Raw genomic sequence first — 20,951 nt, forward strand, 5'->3', positions numbered from 1 at the left:
TGCTGCTTTTTAAACAATCCACCGAATAGAAAATAGCTGGTATGACAATCCTTTTGAACTAGCAAGACTTTCGGTAGGACTATCCATTTCCAGTAGAACTTTCGGCAAGACTATTGTTAGAACTAGCAAGACAATCAGAATGAACTAGCAAGACAATCAAAATGAACTAGCAAGACAATCCTCCACCCAGTGTAACTTTCGGTGAGACTATTATTTGTACTAGCATGACTTTCGGTATGACTATTGATTGTCATACCGATTGCCATATTAGTACAACAAGATTTGTCTTGCTGAATTTATATGAATTTTAATCCAATTTAAATTCTGAAAATCCTTAATATTAATTCAGAATTAATTAATCAGTTAATTTAATTAATCAAATAAATTAATCTTTGCAGATATAATTTATTTTCTTAATTAAAGTATATGACTTAATTAATTAATAGAGAATTAATACTAATCTTGAGCAGCATCCATTCTTCTATATATCTTCTGAAAATCACTAAAATATATGAATCAATTCCACCACTTCAATGTTGACACTCGATGTACTGTCTGGTTCATGAGTGACTAACTTCCGTGACGTTACTTCATGTCTTGACTTTGACACTTTGATTTTCTTCAGATTAAATCCTTGTAATTAATTGATACCTTGATGAGATCTCTGTCACTTGATTAAATCCACAATCTTGATTTGCATCATTGAGGCTTGATCAATTTCTTGAGCTTCTTCCAGTGAATTAACTCCCCAAGTCTGTAGATGAACCTTATTTCTGAATCCTCTGACAGATGTTACTCTGTGAGATCTCTCTGATGGTCGATCCACTATTTACTTATTACATTCTTATTTGAGTTGAGTTGAATCCTCGAATATACAAATAGGCTATGACATATGACTTACAATTACAATTAACATGGATTTATAAACACACACACACATACATATATATAATGTAGTCCATTTTTTAAATCATAAACTTATACTTTCTTAGGCTAACAGAAGATATAATTTGCTCACCAAATAATTTTTCGGGTTAAATAGAAAAGATATTTAGATGTGTTACGAGTTAGTATGATAAATGAATAATTGTGCACTTCTCATCATAAGATGTAAAATAATAAAATGGCCCTATAATTTCAACTTATGAAACAAGTGAAAGGAAAGTAGCAAGAAAAAATAAAAAAAAATAATATTAAGAAAAATTATAAGTTCAAAAAACAAATATCTAGAAATTTCTAACAAGACTCGAGCATTAGATGAGAAAATTTTATAATTTTAGACACAGATTTTGGCTTCCTATAGCATTTATATGCTTTCTAGGTACAAAATTTTAACTAAAGCCCATATTATCAAAGGAGATCTTGATTCATGGCCCCTGATTTTAGCTCGGATAATGATGGGCATAGTGCATGAGAAGACCATCTCCCAGTTCTTGTTCTAAAAGGTAAAAATAGATTGATACACAGATTTCATACTCTAGTTCTCACTCATATAATTTCTGGATAATATCATTTAACCTATTGTTTTCTAATCCTTAATTTTTTGTGTTTGTATGTATTTATACATATCATGAATAGGCTATATTAGAGGATTATTCATGATACATCAAATTATTGGAGAAGTATTGGTGGCCTGAATTTTTTGTTGACGAGAGCAACCTCTTTATCAATATAGATTACAGATCATTTTCACTTAGAATCGAAAACAAGGCTAAATACAACTGCACAATTACAACCGATATCAAATTCAACCATTTTCGGTTAAATTTAAGGGCGCGGCTAAATTCAACCGCATGAGGTCGTATTTATATACAGTCGTATTTACACGGTCGAATTTAGTACTAATTACAACCGAATAAATACAACCATGTACGGTTGAATTTGGCCTTAAAAATATAACATAATAAATCACTACGCCATAAGTGCACATAGGCAACCCCTACTATACAGTTGCATAAGGCCTAAATTGTATTACATAAGGTAATAGGCAACACCAGGCAGGGGTTGCCAATGTGGACGTGACCGTAGAGCCTTAAGGCAATGAATTATGTAACACTAGAAAGCATTGCATTATGCGTCTTTTGTAACAGCAAAAGCGTACAATAACAACAACAGTTAGAGTTGCATAAAATGAAGCCACATCACCACTATGTCCTATGTGGCAAGTGACATGTCATACTGCCACGTCAGGAGTGGCCCCTACTTTGACATGTCAGCAAGGGGTCCAACATTTGCCACATCAGCAGTGGGAGCCACTTTTGCCATGTCAGCAGTGAGTCTCACAATGTGTAATGCAACACTGATTTTAGTCATCTGCAACATAATTTTTATTAATATTTAACATCATGTTTAGTATTACGCAACACCGTATAGAGTCAAATGCAACACTACAAAAATAATTTTTTTGAAATAATTGTTTTGCTTTTACATTATTCCTGCCAAACAAGGCATCCAACATTCAATACAACAAGTATCTAACGAAACTTAAAACTTATTAAACCGGTTCTAAAGTCTTATCAACAAGCATAAATGAAATCGGATACATACTTTGGTTTTGACTATGAAAGTACATAAATTCTAACTTCAAAAGAGCAAAAATATCAAAATACTCGATAGTGAAAGATATATGATAGTAAACACTTTTCCTATATCAAGGAGAACGACATTCAACCAATGTGCAAGTCCAAATGTAAGCACTTCCATGATCATAGAAATGTTCTAGAGCACAACCATGTTAGTATAAATTTTATACATGAATTTCCTGAGCCAATCATCCTCTAGATCTCGGAAATTCTGAATTCTTTTCTCAAAATACTCTTCTCATGCTTGAAATTTGATGACACGCATATTTCTAAGAATCAACATTGTGCGGGCTCGGAGGAAGGTTGCAGGAAGAAGAGGCTCCTACACAAAGCTTGAAGAGAAGTGTTAGAATATAAAACTATGTAGATATAATATATAAATTTTTTGCTTATTCAATCTGAATATTCTAATCAGAAAAACCACATATATTACGGTTACATAAATTATATTAAATTAAGTTTACAGTAATTTTACATATTGAATCTAGCATACGATGAAAAAAATGAATTTAGCAGGCATGCCATGGGGTTCAAAAAATTTTAAAAAAAAGATAGTATAAGGAAATAAAAGAGCAGTAAAACATAACATATTAACAACATCTCATTCACATATAAATGTTAAAAGTAGAAGTGGTTGAGAGCAACCAAAAAACAGAAAACAGAGGTTATAGATTTAAATTTTTGTTTCTCTGTTTTTCTACTTGCTCCAAACCAAAAAGTTCTTGAACACTAAATATTCTACTTAGTGTATACACTTCTTCTGTCCATAAAAAGTTGAGGATTTGAGTTTCTTATGCTTTGTATGTTCCTTAATTTAAAGTGTATTTAGACACTAAACATTAAGGACAAACTTACTGTTCCACGTATCCCTACAATTACAGGGCGCAAAGTTTTATAAATGCAAGCACTCAACACCTGAAATTAAGATGATGACTAATACCAGAACTTGTAACCCTTTGAAATCAATGGATACACTGATGGACAGTGAACTAGAATAGCTGTCTTTTTAAGGAGAGACCAAATGCAATGTGAATACTCTCATTTTAAGCTCTATCGGGAGCACTCCCTCACCTTGTTGGATGCTATGACAAAGAAATGATATAATTTATATAACAAGATATAAAAACACGTAACTAAGGATACATACACACTTTAGTGAAGTATCAATTAAATCAGTTAGTTGATGTGCTTATAAGATATAAACAGGTAGCTGTTAACGGAGCAGCACGAAGGCTTGCTGAATAGAAGATTACCAACGGGTGGTACTGAGTTTTGTTATACTTGAAATAACCCACGACTCAATCTTGTTCCATCCGAAATCTGAAAAATTTTCTTTGTGGCCACCGTCGGAGTAAAACAGCTCAGGAGGGCCATCTTTTGCTTCTCCCTCCAGCTGTTCATCTCCTATATTGGAAGAATTAGAATGTACATAATTCTTGTAAGGTAGGATATATTGAAGGGAAAAAAAACTACGGTCGGGCATCATTAATCTCAAATGCACCTAATTGTATTTTAAATATGGAGTGACTTTCTAATATACAAAACATGTTATTACTGATATTTCAACCAATTTTTAAACATTCCAAATCGATGATATGCAAAACACCAGTAGATACAGTAGCTATAGAGTTGTTGATAATGAGATTTTCTTTCATTTTATAACAAACAAATGGAAGCAAGAAAATTTAGGTGTTCTGTTATTCACATCTTCTTTTAATTTTGCATAAGGAGAAGTCACTGTATTAATATCCTAGTCCTTGGCGCCAAACACTAGCCCTTTGGTCAGTTTACTGAAAACTAGAAACTATTGCAAAAGGGAATTGCAATAATGGGTGAATAAATACTGAAAAATGTGTAGAATACTATAAAATCAGGTCACAACACAGTATAAACGATGATGATAGAAGATAAACAAACATATATTTCTATATTTTAGAGTGCTTGCTCAAATCCCAGACCATTAACCTCCTGTCACCAGAAGAAGATGCCAGCACTATATCATGATTTGGATCCCATTCTACCGAATATACTTGCTCTCCATACAAAAACATCAGGTAAGCCATGTCTTCCTACATCAATAAGACTTGAAAAATTGTAAACAATCGCGAGCGGGTAATAGCTTATATTTGAGGGTGAGGGTGCTTGATATATTATTGACACAACATAAAGTTCACCAAATGTGGCTTCTAAACAAAATCATTAAAAGAGACTCCAAGAGAGTCCTAATGTATTCCTTAAAAATAATATTAAAATGATAATTCTTGGTGATTATAATTATTTTGAAATCCGACATTCACAAATTTCATTGGAACAATTCTTTCAACCCTATGCATAAATGTCTCAATTAGGAAAAAATCGAAACAAAATGAACCACTAAATGCACGAAAAATATAAAAGACAAAAAAAACCTGATTCACTAAAGCCTTGGCCCTTAAAGAATACACCGACACAACACTAACAACCAAAGCGAAAAGCTCACCTGCACAATTCATATCAACCACCAATAAAATCAAAATATAGTAATTCATGATTAAATAAGATTATATTTTATTCTTGTACATACATACACACATAAACTTGATCTATTCCTGATATTTGTTCAACAACTCATACACAAACAATATATAAGTACAGAAAATTAATATTAACAACAACAAGCTTTCAGAGATTGAAAACTAATAGAGCGAATCGAGCTTCTGTCTTAATATAAACACATCCTCCATCTTCAGCGAAGTAATTTTGTCAACCCCCATCGATCTCAAGCACGAATCTACAAACTGCTCCTAGAAACTAAACTCCGACTACGACACTGACGACACTGTCTTCTCTGACGGCGAGATAAGCACCGATGCGGAGATGCGTTGGCTAGGGCTCGTGATGTGAAGGTGCAAGTGTGATATTGAGAAATAAATAATTGGAGGCGCTTATCTTGAGAGATAGCAGGTGAGAAAGTGATATTGGGGGAAATTTAAGTTTGGTGAAATTTCAATTGGGGGAAATAGTCCACCCAATTTTTCGTTAAGGGGGGAAAATAGCTGCCCAAATATTTGATTTCGGGAACTGTGCAAATCTGTGTCAAAATTTCTTTTAATTAATTTTTCATTTTTTATTAAATATTAAAAAAATTCAATATTATAATAAAATTGTACAACTAATGTAAAATAATGTCAAAATAACATGATAATGATAAAATCAATCGGTACTACACGGTTTACTATTAAAAAATCACACTGTATATAATCGGAATTTACTATTAAAAAGAAACACTATATATAATCAGAATTTTTTTACAAAAATACACATCTCTAAATTCAATAGGAGCAAATATTCATATATTTTGTTTAAAAATTACATGTCTCTAAAAAAAATTGTACATCTCTAAAATTAGTAGGTAACAACATCCATATGGTGATCGTTGAACAAGAATTTTAAAAAAAATAGAATCACCATCCGGTACAAGACTTGGTAATAGGAACCCGTGTTCATCGTAATTTAACTAATTTAAAAACACACGATATAAAATATAATATTTTTTAAAAAATTTGCACATCTCTAAAATTAGTAGGTAACATCATCCGTACGGTTGGATCATCGAAAAAGAATTTAAAAAAATAGAATCAACACCCGGAAGAAGACTTGGCAACATGAACCCGTGTTCAGCGTAATTTGACTATTATAAAAACACATGATATAAAATCCATTTTTTTTAAAAAAAATTTACATCTCTAAAATTAGTAGGTAACATCATCCGTACAGTTGGATCATCGACCAATAATTTTAAAAAAAATAGAATCACCACCCGGTACAAGACTTTGTAAAAGGAACAGTGTTGGTTGTAATTTGACTTTTATAAAAACACATGATATAAAATCTATTTTTTAAAAAAAGAATTATACATCTCTAAAATTAGTAGGTAACATCATCCCTACAGTTGGATCATTGAACAAGAATTTTAAAAAAATTGGATCTCCACTCGGGACAAGACTTGGTTATTGGAACGCGCGTTGACCGTAGTTTGACTATTATAAAAACACACGATGTAAAATCTATTTTTTTAAAAGAATTAGACACCTCAAAAATTATATAGTAGGTATCATCTGTATGGTTGGATAGTTGAACAAAAATTTTAAAAAATATAATCATCACTCGAGACAAGAGTCAGTAATTTCACTATTATGAAAACACACACTATATTGTAACTTTTAAATCCAGAATAAGTAATAAAACTTTTAGTTATAAAAAGACAACATTGTTGTAAGATCATGGATTGCAACATTTTGTATTGATATTTTTACTCAATTTGTTTTCTTAAGACTTTTAACAAACACCACAAATAATATTACAAATAACTAATTTAGGTAAAAATGATACAAAACAGGTAACCAAATCATAATATTACCATTGTTAGTCTATTAACATAAAAAATATCACTTATCTACACTCTATGATACCCAAAAAGAATATTTCTTAAATAAAAGATATAAAAATATAATATGTGAAATTCAAATTTTAATATGTATCTATATGAATAGTGCTCAAATAGAAATAAAATTAAAATGAAAAATATAAATTAAAATTAAATAAAATTAAAATATAAAATATAAATTAATTAAATTAAAATATAAATTGAAATTAAATAAAAATAAAATATGAATAGTGCTCAAATAAATATAAATATAAATTAAAATAAATTAAAATAAATTAAAATATGAATAGTGCTCAAATAGAAATAAAATTAAAATAAAAAATATAAATTATAATTAAAATGAAAGAAAATCAAAATATAAATATAAATTAATGAAAAATTAAATATGTAAGAGTTACTTGGATATAGAAAAACTGAAGTATTCAGTTTATATTAAAGGGGTGTAATCCACAATAAATTTGTACAATCTTTTAAAATTTTATGAAATTATAATAGTTTAATATTTTAAAAATTTTGAGGATCAACTGGATTTTAAATAATATCTTAAAATTTTATTGTATTCCATTTGAATTTTTAAAAATGAAATAAAAATAAATTTAACCAATTCATTCAAATCTAAAGATATTCGACTCAAATTTCAAAAATAGTGTATTAAAACCTAAAGATTTCACACATTCATTATCAATAATTTGTTAAATATTTGAGGGTATTAGAAAATATTATCGACTTTGATAGATTTTAAAATCAATTCAAATTTATTTGATTTGTGGTGTAGTTTAATATGTTTTGAAATATCACATTAAGAGAGTTCCATGTTTAAATCTTTTTGTAAAATAAAAAATATGGTACAAATTTTCAAGATTCATTTGTATGTTTAAATCTTAATTGAATAGGGCACAATTTTATTGATTATTAAAGAAGTATTGTTTATAACATCTCATATAAGTATATTAAGAGTAACCAATAACAAGACTATTTGTAGTGACATATTTTCGAGCTTCAATTAGACCGCATGGACTATTTGAAGCATATAAAAGATTGGTATCGTATATCAATCAAGTATTAGAACATCCTTAAATTTTGTTTCATTTATGGAATATTAGGCTCTAAAAATTATTTAGTAAACTGTTTGAAACATCAGATACATATATACTAGAACCATGCGGGCCCTGAATTAGAGCTCATTTCAAGTAGGTGCAACACAGGGGCTTTTGGAGATAATGGATTCAAAAAGAGTTAAAAAAACTCGATTACTCGGATAAATAATATACAAAACACTGGTGCAAGGAATCTCGCCTACAAATGTGGGACAAATCCTAACTTTCATAAAAAACAAAAAATACATAACCCATGGAGGATTAGGCTTGGATAACCGAATGGGCCTTACCACTAAATTCATATTGGACATTGATGAAGATGTAAACTTGAGCATTAAACAAGTAAGCCAAAATAATATTTTGTTCTTAAAAAATGTACAGGAGGCGAGTACCCATATAAGTGCTCGCTTAGCATTATCAGCTGGAATTAATATGGGCTTTATAATTCTTTAAGGAGATTGTACTCCAAAAGAAACCCAACATGGTATTTTTATGTCAAATTATTTGTGTAAAAGGAATGTTATAATCCAATAATTAACTATGGTGATTTGTAAAAGGGGGTTTGAATACAAATCAAATCTTTTTACTATTTTGGGATAAAAACTTATTGCTTATAAATAGAAAGAATGAAAATATATCAATTGTAAATGGTGATTTATTTTTTAGCTTACCAACTCATACATACATACATATACACATATATATACACTACAAGAATAATGTCAATAGACATCACAAATTAGACATCGGTTAACTTTGCCACTGATGTTAAAAAGAGTATTGACATCACCCCGTGTTTTTGTGATGTCTTTGTTCTTTGTAGACATCGGTTATAATTAAACCGATGTCTAAAATTCACCAAAAAAAAACAAAATTCGCGCCCACCATTTCTTCCCCCGTTAGTGAAATTTCATTCAGTTTTTAGTTCTACATTCCCCCAATCCCAAAATTCTCCCCCCTTAACCAAATTTTGGTTCCCCCCAAATCAATCTTCAGACACAAAATCAAAACAAAAAATTAAAACTAAAAACTAAAAAACAGAAAACTGTTCTCTCTCTCAAACCTGTCTCTCTCTCTCGAACCCCTCTCTCTCTCACCTCTCTCCCCTCATAATCTCTCTGAACTCTGGCCATCATCTCACCATCATAATCTCTCGAACCTCTCTCTCTCTCTCAAACCTGTCTCTGGAACCTCTCTCTCTCTCTCTGAACCTCTCTCCGCTCTGAATCTCTCCGTTAAGCCTCTTTCGTTTAATCTCTCTACTTCGGTAAGTGTTGTATCTTCTTGAATCGAACTGGTCTTCTCTGCATGAAGACCAGTTTTAAAAGTTGAGGATTTTTGAATTCAAAACCCTAATTTTGTAAATTGGGGTTTTTTCTAATTCGAAACCCTTATTTTTTTTATTAATTTAGTGTCAAATCTTGTTGCTAATACTTTTCTTCTTGTTGTATACATGACCTAATCTGAGAAAAAGATTTAAAGCTTTAGGTAATTTGGATTTTTTAGTTGTACATTTATATTTTTGTTTATTTTTTTATTTTTGTAAATTAGGTTTTCATTTGTTTGTAATGTTGTGATTTGGTTTTGCAGGACATTAGTGTTGTTTGATTTTTCGATCTTCGGTGAGTTTTCTTCTCCAACTCTGTTTTGTACGCTTATACATTTGATTTGTTTTGTTAGTTTTGATAATGTGTTTTTTGTCTATGTGCTATGCAGTTGGTTCTTATGTTGATCTATGTGTTGTGTATAATATGCATTATATATTATATGAAATCTCAGTTTTGTTTTATTTACAATTATGTGCGGGAGAATTCATTTTGGTATTAGTATGTTATATTTAAATGTAGTCGTGTTCTGAATTTTGGATGCAAGTGTGTGGTTAATTTAGTGATTGTGTATGCAAGTGTTTAGTTGAAAATAGTACATTTATAATTTGATAATCTGCATCCGTGATCTGACTATTATACTATGGTTAATTATATAGTGATTATACATTAAGTACCGAATGACTAGTTAATATATAGTATTAGTACTATAATTAAATATATAATATGAATTACGTAATGCATTACAAATCGATTCATATCATATTATAATAAAATATATAGCATTAAAATGTATAATATGCATTATGTATAATATGAATTCTCAGTTTTCTTATGTCGTTTATAGTCTGCCCTATATGTGGATGTCATACTTAAAATCAAGTTAGACTTCTAAAATAAATATTAGGCTTATAAAATAAATATAAGCCTTATACTGAATTTTTTAGTGACATACCAGGTGGTTTTAAATGGATAGGTCTTGGATAAAAGCCGATAGGGATTCTCTACAGTATGAAATTGGTGTTGAAAACTTCTTGATATTTGCCGAGGAAAATGCTAAAAACCCCAAGAAAATTCCTTGTCCTTGTGCACACTGCTCTAACTTCAAAAAGTTTTCTGTGAATATAATCAGAGGTCAACTTTATGAATCAGGGTTTAGTTTAGGATATTTTGATTGGATTTGGCATGGAGAAAACCATGATAATAGTACTAGGTCATCTGTTGGTAGTACTTGTCCTCCCTCGAAGCCCATACCAATTTCAGAAACATTTAACGTGTGTGAAGCAGCCTATAGTTGGGAAGATTGCGATAAAGAGTCAGATAACTTTAAGAGGTTTGTTGCCGATACTGAACAACCTCTATTTGAGGGAAATGAGTGTACTAAACTGGAGTCGGTCTTAAAATTACATAATTGGAAGGCTAGGTTTGGAGTTTCCGATAAAGCTTTTACTGATCTGCTTCAATCAATTGGATCAATTCTTCCTAAAGATAATCTGCTTCCGTCTAATATGTATGAAGCCAAGAAAACATTGACTGATTTAGGCCTCGAGTATATTAAATTCCACGCTTATCCAAATGACTGCGTATTATACAGGGGTCCAATTCTCGAGTCTTCTTCCGAGTGTCCCAAATGCCATCTCTCTCGCTGGAAAGTTAGGAAAGATGGTCAAGTTAGGGTAAATGTGCCAGCTAAGGTTATGTGGTATTTTCCGATAATCCCCAGATTTAAAAGAATGTTTAAATCTTCATCTACTGCTGAATTAATGAGTTGGCATGCAAATAATCGATCCAAAGATGGAAAGATGCGTCACCCCTCTGATTCTCCTTCTTGGAGAAATGTAGATTGTAGGTGGCCTGAGTTTGGTAGCGAGGCAAGAAATATACGTTTAGGATTAGCGGCCGATGGTATAAATCCACACAACAATGGATTAAATAATCGGTACAGCTGCTGGCCAGTTATGTTAGTAACATATAATCTTCCTCCATGGTTATGCATGAAGAGGAAATTTATGATGTTAACAACATTAATTTCAGGCCCACAAGAGCCTGGTAATGATATTGACGTATATCTCCAGCCACTGATCGACGATTTAAAAAAATTGTGGGAGGAAGGTGAACCAAACGTGTACGATGCCCATACCAAATCCTTTTTCACTCTAAAGGCAATCTTGATGTGGACAATAAATGACTTTCCGGGATATGGAAATTTGTCGGGGTGCGTTAATAAGGGTTATAGGGCCTGTCCAGTATGCAGTGATCATACCTTGGCTAAATATCTAAGTCGTAGTAGAAAAATGAGCTACCAAGGACATCGTCGGTATTTAGATCTTTATCATCCGTATAGGAGACAAAGGACAGCTTTTAATGGAGAACAAGAATTTGGTTGTGCACCTGAACCACTTAGCGGAGAGGAAGTGTGGGGGCAACAACAGCAACTTAGGTTCAGTTTTGGAAAGGGGGGAAGCCAAAAAAGGTGGAGTCTCCATGGAAAAAACAGTCAGTTTTTTTTGAGTTAGAGTATTGGAAGTTTCACCATGTTCGACATTGTTTAGATGTCATGCACGTCGAAAAGAACGTGTGTGATAATATAATTGGGACACTTCTACACATGAAATTCAAGAGTAAAGACAACCTTGCCTCGCGTCTTGATTTGGTTGACATAGGAATACGGCCTGATTTAGCTCCAGAAGTAGGTGAGAAAAGAACATACCTACCTCCTGCCACTTATACTCTCTCCCGAAAAGAAAAACAGATAATATTGGCATCATTGTACGACATGAAACTTCCATACGGACATGCTTCAAATATAAGAAATTGTGTATCGATGATTGATATAAAGTTGTATGGTTTAAAGTCCCATGACTGCCATATCCTTCTCCAACAACTACTACCTGTTTGCATTCGTTCAGTGCTTCCGAAAAATGTTAGGGTTAGTATCATAAGATTATGTTTTTTCTTCAACCCTCTGTGCAACAAAGTTGTAGATGTGTCAAAGTTGAATAAATTACAAGCAGATGTGATATTGACCCTGTGTGAGTTAGAGAAGATATTCCCTCCGTCATTTTTTGATGTTATGATACATCTTATGGTCCACCTAGTAAGGGAACTACGATTATGTGGACCGGTTTTTTATAGATGGATGTTTCCATTTGAACGCTTTAATAAAATATTGAAGAGTTATGTAAGAAACCGATTATATCCAGAAGGTTCTATAGCTGAAGGTTACCTCAAAGAAGAGTCAATAGAATTTTGCAGTGAGTTCTATAGCGGGAGTAGTAGAACAACCGGTCTTCCGAAAGATGAAGAAAAAATTTCTGGTCCAATCGGTGGTGTGACTATGAAGTCAGTTGCGGAAAAAGAACGAGATGAGGCTCATCTTTCAGTTCTTCGTAATAATTCGGAAGTGGAACCATATGTTATGTAAGTAAAACATAAAAAGTATACATATAATTGTTAAAGTTGTATTCGGTATAGTTTAGTCGAATTTGATGTAAGTAATTTCAGGTTGCATAAAAAATATTTGGAAGAGATTTATCGAAGGAAAAAGAAGAGTGTACAGTGGCTATTGGGAGAGCACAATCGACAATTTGCCGATTGGTATGTACATTTTATTTTGGTTTTATATTATCATCAGGTGCAGAAAAAAGAAAGGCCCCGAACAAATATGTCTCTGTTGACCAAGTCAACCAAGTATTTTATATTGAGGATCTAGTTGATGCTAATTGGTCCGTTGTGTTATCGGCGACAACTCGAGACTATCATGATGTTTACAATGAAGATGCTCCTGAAGACACCTCCTGGAACCCTCCCCCATTCTGTTCTAATATCCCTACATGTGACCCTGCTAAAATTGATGATGCAAGTGTTTGTAATAGAAGAGAAAATGTTGAGGGTATATGGGTCAAAAAGTTATAGGAGTCTAGCTATATATTCTCCTTATTTGTAATTTTTCTTGTTATTTGTAATTTTTCTTGTTATTTGTAATGTATCTTGTGATCTCTATTTTCTTGTAATTTTTCAATGTAGTTATAGAAGTCTATCTGTAATTTTTCTTGACAATTAAATGAGAATTTTGTTTAATTTTCTGCATATATGTTAGACATTATACCATGAACTGTGTATTTGTTCTAATCTGTTAAATATTAGTTAATTTTTCAGATTAGAGGAAGAGGAAAGAATGGCACCAAAAAAGCAAATGCGAAAGCAATCAGAAAAGACTGCATCACAGAATCTTAGCGGTGGAAGCCCCAAGCGGCTGGAGGATGTTCCGAACAATGATGAAAACAATGAAGGGCATGCATCGGAATCTCAACCGACTAACTCAGAACAGACAAATACTACAACTAATACTGCTACAAGGAAGTCTGGGGGTAAGCGAGGCGTATGCGCAATGTACAAAGTGATTGTCAAGAAAGCTCGCGGGAAGAAAGTTAAAGTCACTGCCAATGAATGGGGGATTCCTAATGGGAAAACTAGAGCCCGTTTGCAGTCTTACATTGGTATGTTGGCTAGGACTACGATTCCAATCGACATTCCTACGTGGCCAAATGTAGACCCTGAATTAAAATCAAAGCTTTGGTTAGATCTCCAGGTACTAGATCAATTATAAAAAATTATTATCAAATATAGATCTTGAATATAAGTTTTTCCTGTTATGATTTTGTGAACTTGTGTTTTTTCAGGCTACCTTCAAATTTAACTAGAAATTGAAAACATGGTCCTAAAGTCAGCAGGCTCTAAATGGCGACAGTTTAAGACTGATTTGACGAGAAAGTATGTGCTACCATTTATTGGAGAAAAGAAGAAGCTGAGTAAGCCGCCAAGAGGCTATGGCTATGTTAGTAAGGCAACCTGGAAAAGGTTTATGAGACAGAGGACTGATTCTAAGTGGAAGGTATGTTTTAATTCTGTAATATATGATTTTGGTGATTTTTTTGCATCGTCTGTTGTAATTTTTGTAATCTTGTGACATGTTTTTAGGAAATTCATGACACACAAAGTGAAAGAGTGTCTAAGAGAAAATATCATCATCGGTTGTCAAGAAAGGGCTACATCGGTTTAAAAGAAGATGAGGTAAGAAAAGTTCATTTAATTGTATAACTGTATTTAATTTATAATAGGTCAGTCCATAATAAATTAGAGTCCTACATTTTTTAGCCCTGGAGTTATTTGTATTACTGTATTTTATTTTATTTGTAACATATAAGAAAAGGAAGGTTGAATCCGGGAGAAGAACCGGATATAGCGATTTTTTGGTAAAAGGCTCGTAAGCGAAAAAACGGACAAGAGGTCGAAGAGGTCGATGAAGATTTGGCTGTTGTATGCGATAAAATTGTAAGTTTTAATTTTGGTTAAATTACATTAAAGTAGGCGAATCACTAAAATTAGGACGACATAAATCAGTAAAGTAGGCGAATCAGTATAAATAGGACCCCTGTAAATGTTTTAGTTAATTGGTCTTTAATCATACTAATTACAATTATGCGAAATAATTATTATTTATCTTTTATTGAAAACTAGTTAACTCCATTTTGGTTAATTTATTTTCTTGTTAACAGAACGCATTGTTGGAAAAAAAGAAGAAGGGTGAGATTCAGTTTTCTGGTGCTGAAGATGTTCTGACAACGGCTTTTGAGAGTCGTGAGCATTCTGGGAGGGTTCGGGCTGTTGGAGGGTACATCACTCCAAAACAATACTTTAATTTGCCAAGAGAGCCAAAGCTTCGAATCACAAAGGCAGAGTTAATGCCCCGTGATCGACAAAGGGATGAACTGCTTGAAAAAAAACGCAAGCTCTCGAGGCAGAGATTGATCGCTTGAAGTCAGTGATCGAAAGTGGAGGTACTTTTCACTCTCCAATGCCATCTGAAAAGACAAGTTTCGATCCGGAAAAGGATAAAGAAATGAAGTCAAATCCACCACCTGCAAGAGGAGTTGTGTTGGTATATGAAGATGATGACTGTGTTTTTACAGATGGCCCAACTAGGCCTTCACCTCCTTGAAGTCACGTAAGTTATTTTAATTTTGTGAGCAACCTTGTCATTTATCTTTCTAAGGTAAATTATTGTTACCTTAATTTTTTAATTTTGTTTATTTAAATATTATAGGCCCAACGATCTTGTGAGCTATATGTCGAGAGACTTGAGAATAAGGTTGCATTTGGTATGGTATATCCTCGCGAGGATAATTTAACTGATTTGGTACATGGAGTTGATATACCAATTGGACATCAATGTGTCTCCGTTGATGGCCTCATAAAACCAGATGCCTTGCTTCCAGCTGAGACACGTGGTGATGACATGATGAGTGTCCGCGATGCTCTAGGATCTTTTTTGGCATGGCCTGAGGAATTAAATAGCTACACAAATGTTGCGGTATAATGAATAATATATATATGTATAATATTGTCTGAATTTTGAAATTAAATTGTTCATTTCAAGATATTAAAAATTAAGTGGTATGTACATTTTATTTTGGTTTTATATTATCATCAGGTGCAGAAAAAAGAAAGGCCCCGAACAAGTGCTGAAAAAATAAAAAAGAATGACGGGTTGCAGGATTTGAAGGCACAATTTCTTCAAGCAAAGCCAGGTATGAAAGTGCCAAAGGGCTTTAAGCTGTTGTATAAACATGCAACAACTTGGATGAAAACTACCGGGGTCAGTATCCAGGTTCGATGTGAGCCGAATGTGTTTGGACATGAAAAAACAATTTATTTGTTGCATGAGAATGTTGTGTCTTTATTGGAGTTTGAAATGTTGGGCCAAGTAGTAGTTGCAAGTTACATGGCGTAAGTTACCTTTTTTTTCTTTTTAATGATCATTTTTTTTAATGTTTGTAATTTTCCAGAAGTTGCATTTTAACATCAGCACTCTTTCGATAGGCACTTGCATTCTGAGATTAGTGAAATACCAGAACTGGCGGAGACATTTGCTTTTATTGACCCCGGATCCACATATCACGTGAATGCTAATTTTGAAGCATAAATTTTAAACCGGTTGAGAGAGGGTAACCCGGATCGCCTATTCTTTCTTCCGCATAATCAGAAGTAAGTACTTATTGTAATACTGAAAATTAAAAACATGGATAGTACAATACAAATTTCTATATGATGTGTCCTATCTGTCTTTGTTTTTTTTATGAAAATAGTATGCATTGGATTTTGGTCGTTATCTGGGAAGGGGAAATATATATTCTGAATCCACTACCTCACCCGACACAATTTTCAGAACTAGAAAAGGCGTTATCAAGGTAAATTTTTATTAACGTAACAGTTTGGTATAATTGCATGTTCATTTCTGTACATTATATGAGATTTTATGTTTTTTATGCAGGGCTTTGAAAAGTTACAACTCTGAAACCGGTAGGGGCAACAAGATGGCCAAGGCAAAGTTTCTTAGTGTAAGTACAATAGATCGAGTACCTAATATTTGTGCTTAATATATATGATTTATTTGACATGCCTGATTTGTCTTTTAATTAATGAAATAGGGATCTCCCAAACAACCCGGTGGGATTGAATGTGCGTATGTAATAATGCGATATATGAAAGAAATTATCGATGATGACAAGTTGAATTTTGCTAAAAAGGTATTACCTTGACGCTTCCAGTTTGCTATATACTGAGATATGGTGACTTTTCGATATAGTTACTTTTCATTCATGTACTAAATTTTGTTTCTTTGGAATTTGTAGTGGTTGGCCAAGACTCGATCGTGTTACAGCATTGAACAGCTAGATGAAGTTCGCATTGAGGCTCTGCAGTTCATCCAAGAGCATTTCTGATCAATTCTTGTACTCAAGGTCTTTTCTTTTGCGTAGTCGTACATTTGGTAATTTAGACGGTTCTGTGTAGTAAGAATGTAAGTGTATAAATGCTGGGGTTGCTGTATAGGTTTGCAAATGCTGGGGGTTGTACATTTGGTAATGTAGATTCTGTAGTTTTTGAATGATTGATGCAGATGATGGGGTTGGTGTTGGTGATTTTTGGATGATTGATGCAGATGATGGGGTTGGTGTTGGTGGTTTTCGGATGATTGAATGGTTAAATGTATGAATGATTGACTGGTTAGATTTGTATGGATGCGTGTTATTCCAATGTTTTAGTTTTTGTTATGTAGTAAAGGACATCGGTTTTATTTATAACAAATGTCTATTAGTAACGAGTACATCACTTTTTTAGAAAAATAGTGATGTAAAACTTTACACAATTTGGTCTATAAATTTCTTACACATCACTTTTAATTAAGAAAAGCTGATGTCAAAAAAGATAATGTACATCACTTTTAACCAAACAAAACTGATGTCAAGAAACGCAATGTACATCAGTTTAAGGCAAATAACTGATGTGAAAAACTAACATGTTCAAGTCTAAATGATACATAGACATCACTTCATTCTTGAAAAAACTGATGTCTATAGGCTTAATTAGACATCACCTTTTATTAAAGAAACATATGTTTATTATGCCATTTTACATCACCTCTGTCAAAATTATCGATGCTTTTGTGACAAAAAACATAGCTCAATATATGTTTAATATGTTTTAATAGGTGTAATTTAGTTATTAAATAATTTTGTTATAGCATTTTTTGTGAAAAATCATCACATAGACATCAGTGTTTTTCACTAAAATCGATGTTTTTGTGACAAAAAACATAGCTCATGATATGTTTAACATGTTTAATTAGGTGTAATTTAGTTATTATATAATTTACTTATAGCATTTTGTTTTAATAATCAACACATAGACATCTGTTTTTTAACTAAAATCGATGTCTAATCCAGTATAGACATCGGGTATTCACCGATGTCTAGAATAGACATCACCGACATCAACATCGGTTGGGAAACAGCATAGACATCGGCCAAAAAGCGATGTCTATGGACTTTTTTCTTGTAGTGATAAATATATATATAGGAGGCAATAAACCCGTTTTCTCTAGGATTGTAAGCAAAAGCTTAGCCTACGTCTTTTTTGAACCTAGAACATGGATTCTGTATTTTGCAGAACTACATCTCTTTCAAGCTCTTCCACTAGTACGTCAGACTCAAGAAATATTACACATAGTGAGGAAACTAACGTCGAAAACTTCCAAAAAGCAATAGAGCGTTGGGACATCTCAAAAATCACAAAAAGCCATATTTATGATACAAAATGGTATAGTTCTAGTTCTTCCATCAAAACCGAAGAAAGGGACATACACCTATCAAAATCATTCGAAACAATTCACCTTCTCACCAAAAGTTCCCTAGAAAAACTAGCAAAATCATACAATTACATCCATATAGGTTTAGTCCAAGTAGGAATTAAGCCCTTAACCACAGAAGGATTAGACACCTCAATATTAGCCATTTTAAAAGATGCTAGATTTCTTGAGTTCAATGACTCTCTATTAAGTTCCATAGAATCAAGTCTATGTATCGGACACATCTCTTTTAGTTTCTATGCAAATTTATCCATTTTTCTTAAAGACATGAATGTTATCTATGGCATGACACTCCAAGTTAAAACTCACAACTTTAAAATGTTAGAGGGATCAATTCCGGTTGCTTTAATCTTTCGAATTCATTACAAAGCAATAATGTCCATTGGTGATGATGGGCATAAAAATGCTTTCGTCAAAGGAGAAACCATCCTTCTTCAAACTGACCTTTCAAGGTCTAACACAGTCATTCCTCGATCCTTAAAATGGCATGACATTTCCCTTCCCATTTAATGGGTTTTAGAAGGAGTAGCTCGCCCTAGATTACCCGAAAGAATATAACCAAACACACAAATACACCAAGTTCACCAAGATGATAATGGAAGAGTCACTCTTGCTTTTGATCGATCATCCCGAGCCCCTTTTATTAGTTCTTGATATTCTGATGCTTCCTCAAGAACCTTAAATTTAGGAAGGATTTCTCAAATCCGTTCTATCATAAACACTTCCTCAAGACCAAGATACTCTTCATCAGATATACCCAATACCTCTATGGGTGGTGTGGATTATTCTTCCAATATACCTCACCATTTCTATAAACAAAGTCAATTACCACCAAACCAAAACACGGTTTCCCCTTCATCACCAACATCCCCAACATTCTCTGCTATAACTGAGAATATGGGAATGCCAAGTGAGCTAAATGTGATTGAAATAGAATTTCAAATCAATAAAACTTTTCTTCGTGAAGAGTTCTACTCTCCCCAAAATACTGAAAAAAGAAATTTGTTTTTTACCCACTTCAAAGAACAAAAGACACAACTTGAAGAAATTTATTATGAATTTCTCAACCAAAACAAAATCTAAATGTTATTCTTTGACTGGTTGGAAATTTACTCCTCTGACCAAAACTTATTCTTCCCATTCACAAATTACCTAAACCCCATCCCTCGAAGCATGAGCCAAAAATAGAAACAATGGGAAACAAGTAGCGGAACTATAGAATCACACCACCCACCTTTTAGAAATGTCACACTAACAGTTCATAGTGAAAAAATCGAGGCACACCCCATCAAGAGACCAGATGATGACATACTAAAAAATAATAGGAATACAATCCTTGCTGTTAATTACACAAACACCCACCTAAATAGCATAGGAAGTCAACTAAACCGAATAGAAGACCGAATTCAAAAAACAATAGATTTCCCCAAAAGTATTAATAACCAAGAACCCATCTTTAAACCATACCAAGTTTCTAGACAAAGCCAACAACGAATTCAAACAAATAGACCAGAATTCGTTAAAGCCATCAAAGACCATCTTAGCAGACATGAAGCCTCCTCTTCCACAACCCAAATACCTGGTGACAGTGTTTCATCTAAACAACTAAATGTTATACATCATGACTCAGATGAAGATGCTTTCACAAATGAAATGCCCCAAGTTCATGACCTCCGACAAATGATTCCAAAATTCACAGCCCCGAACATTAGAATTGAAAATAGACCTGAAATTTTACCCAGTCTTAATTCAATGCATCCTCTGTTTATGAATGGAATATAGACGGAATATCTAAATATAACATTCTAAATCATTTATAACAAATGACCATGGTAGCCAATGTTTATACAAACCAAATAGGAACCCCAGACAAAGCTATAGCTGAATTACTCATAGCAGGGTTCTCTGGCCAATTAAAATGTTGGTGGGACTATCACCTTTCCCCTGAAAATCATCTTGAAATCTTAAATTCCATTAGAGAAGATGAAGAGGGAAAACCCATTTTAGATGAACAAAGAAACCCTATCCAAGGAGCAGTAGCACAACTAATTCTAGTCATAACACACCACTTCATTGGTTACCCTTCTCACCTGAGAGATAAGAATGCTGAGCTTTTACATAATCTGAAATGTAAAAAACTTAGTGATTTCCAAAGATATAAAACTACTTTCCTTACCAGAGTCATGCTTAGAGAAAACTCGAACCATGCAAATTGGAAGGAAAAATTCTTAGCCGGACTTCCAACCTTACTTGGTAAAAGAGTTAGAACTTCTTTAATAACTAAACACGGAAGCCCGATACCTTACAAAAACC

This window comes from Apium graveolens, chromosome 11 (assembly GCF_009905375.1).
Source record: "Apium graveolens cultivar Ventura chromosome 11, ASM990537v1, whole genome shotgun sequence".
NCBI classification, from domain to species: domain Eukaryota; kingdom Viridiplantae; phylum Streptophyta; class Magnoliopsida; order Apiales; family Apiaceae; genus Apium; species Apium graveolens.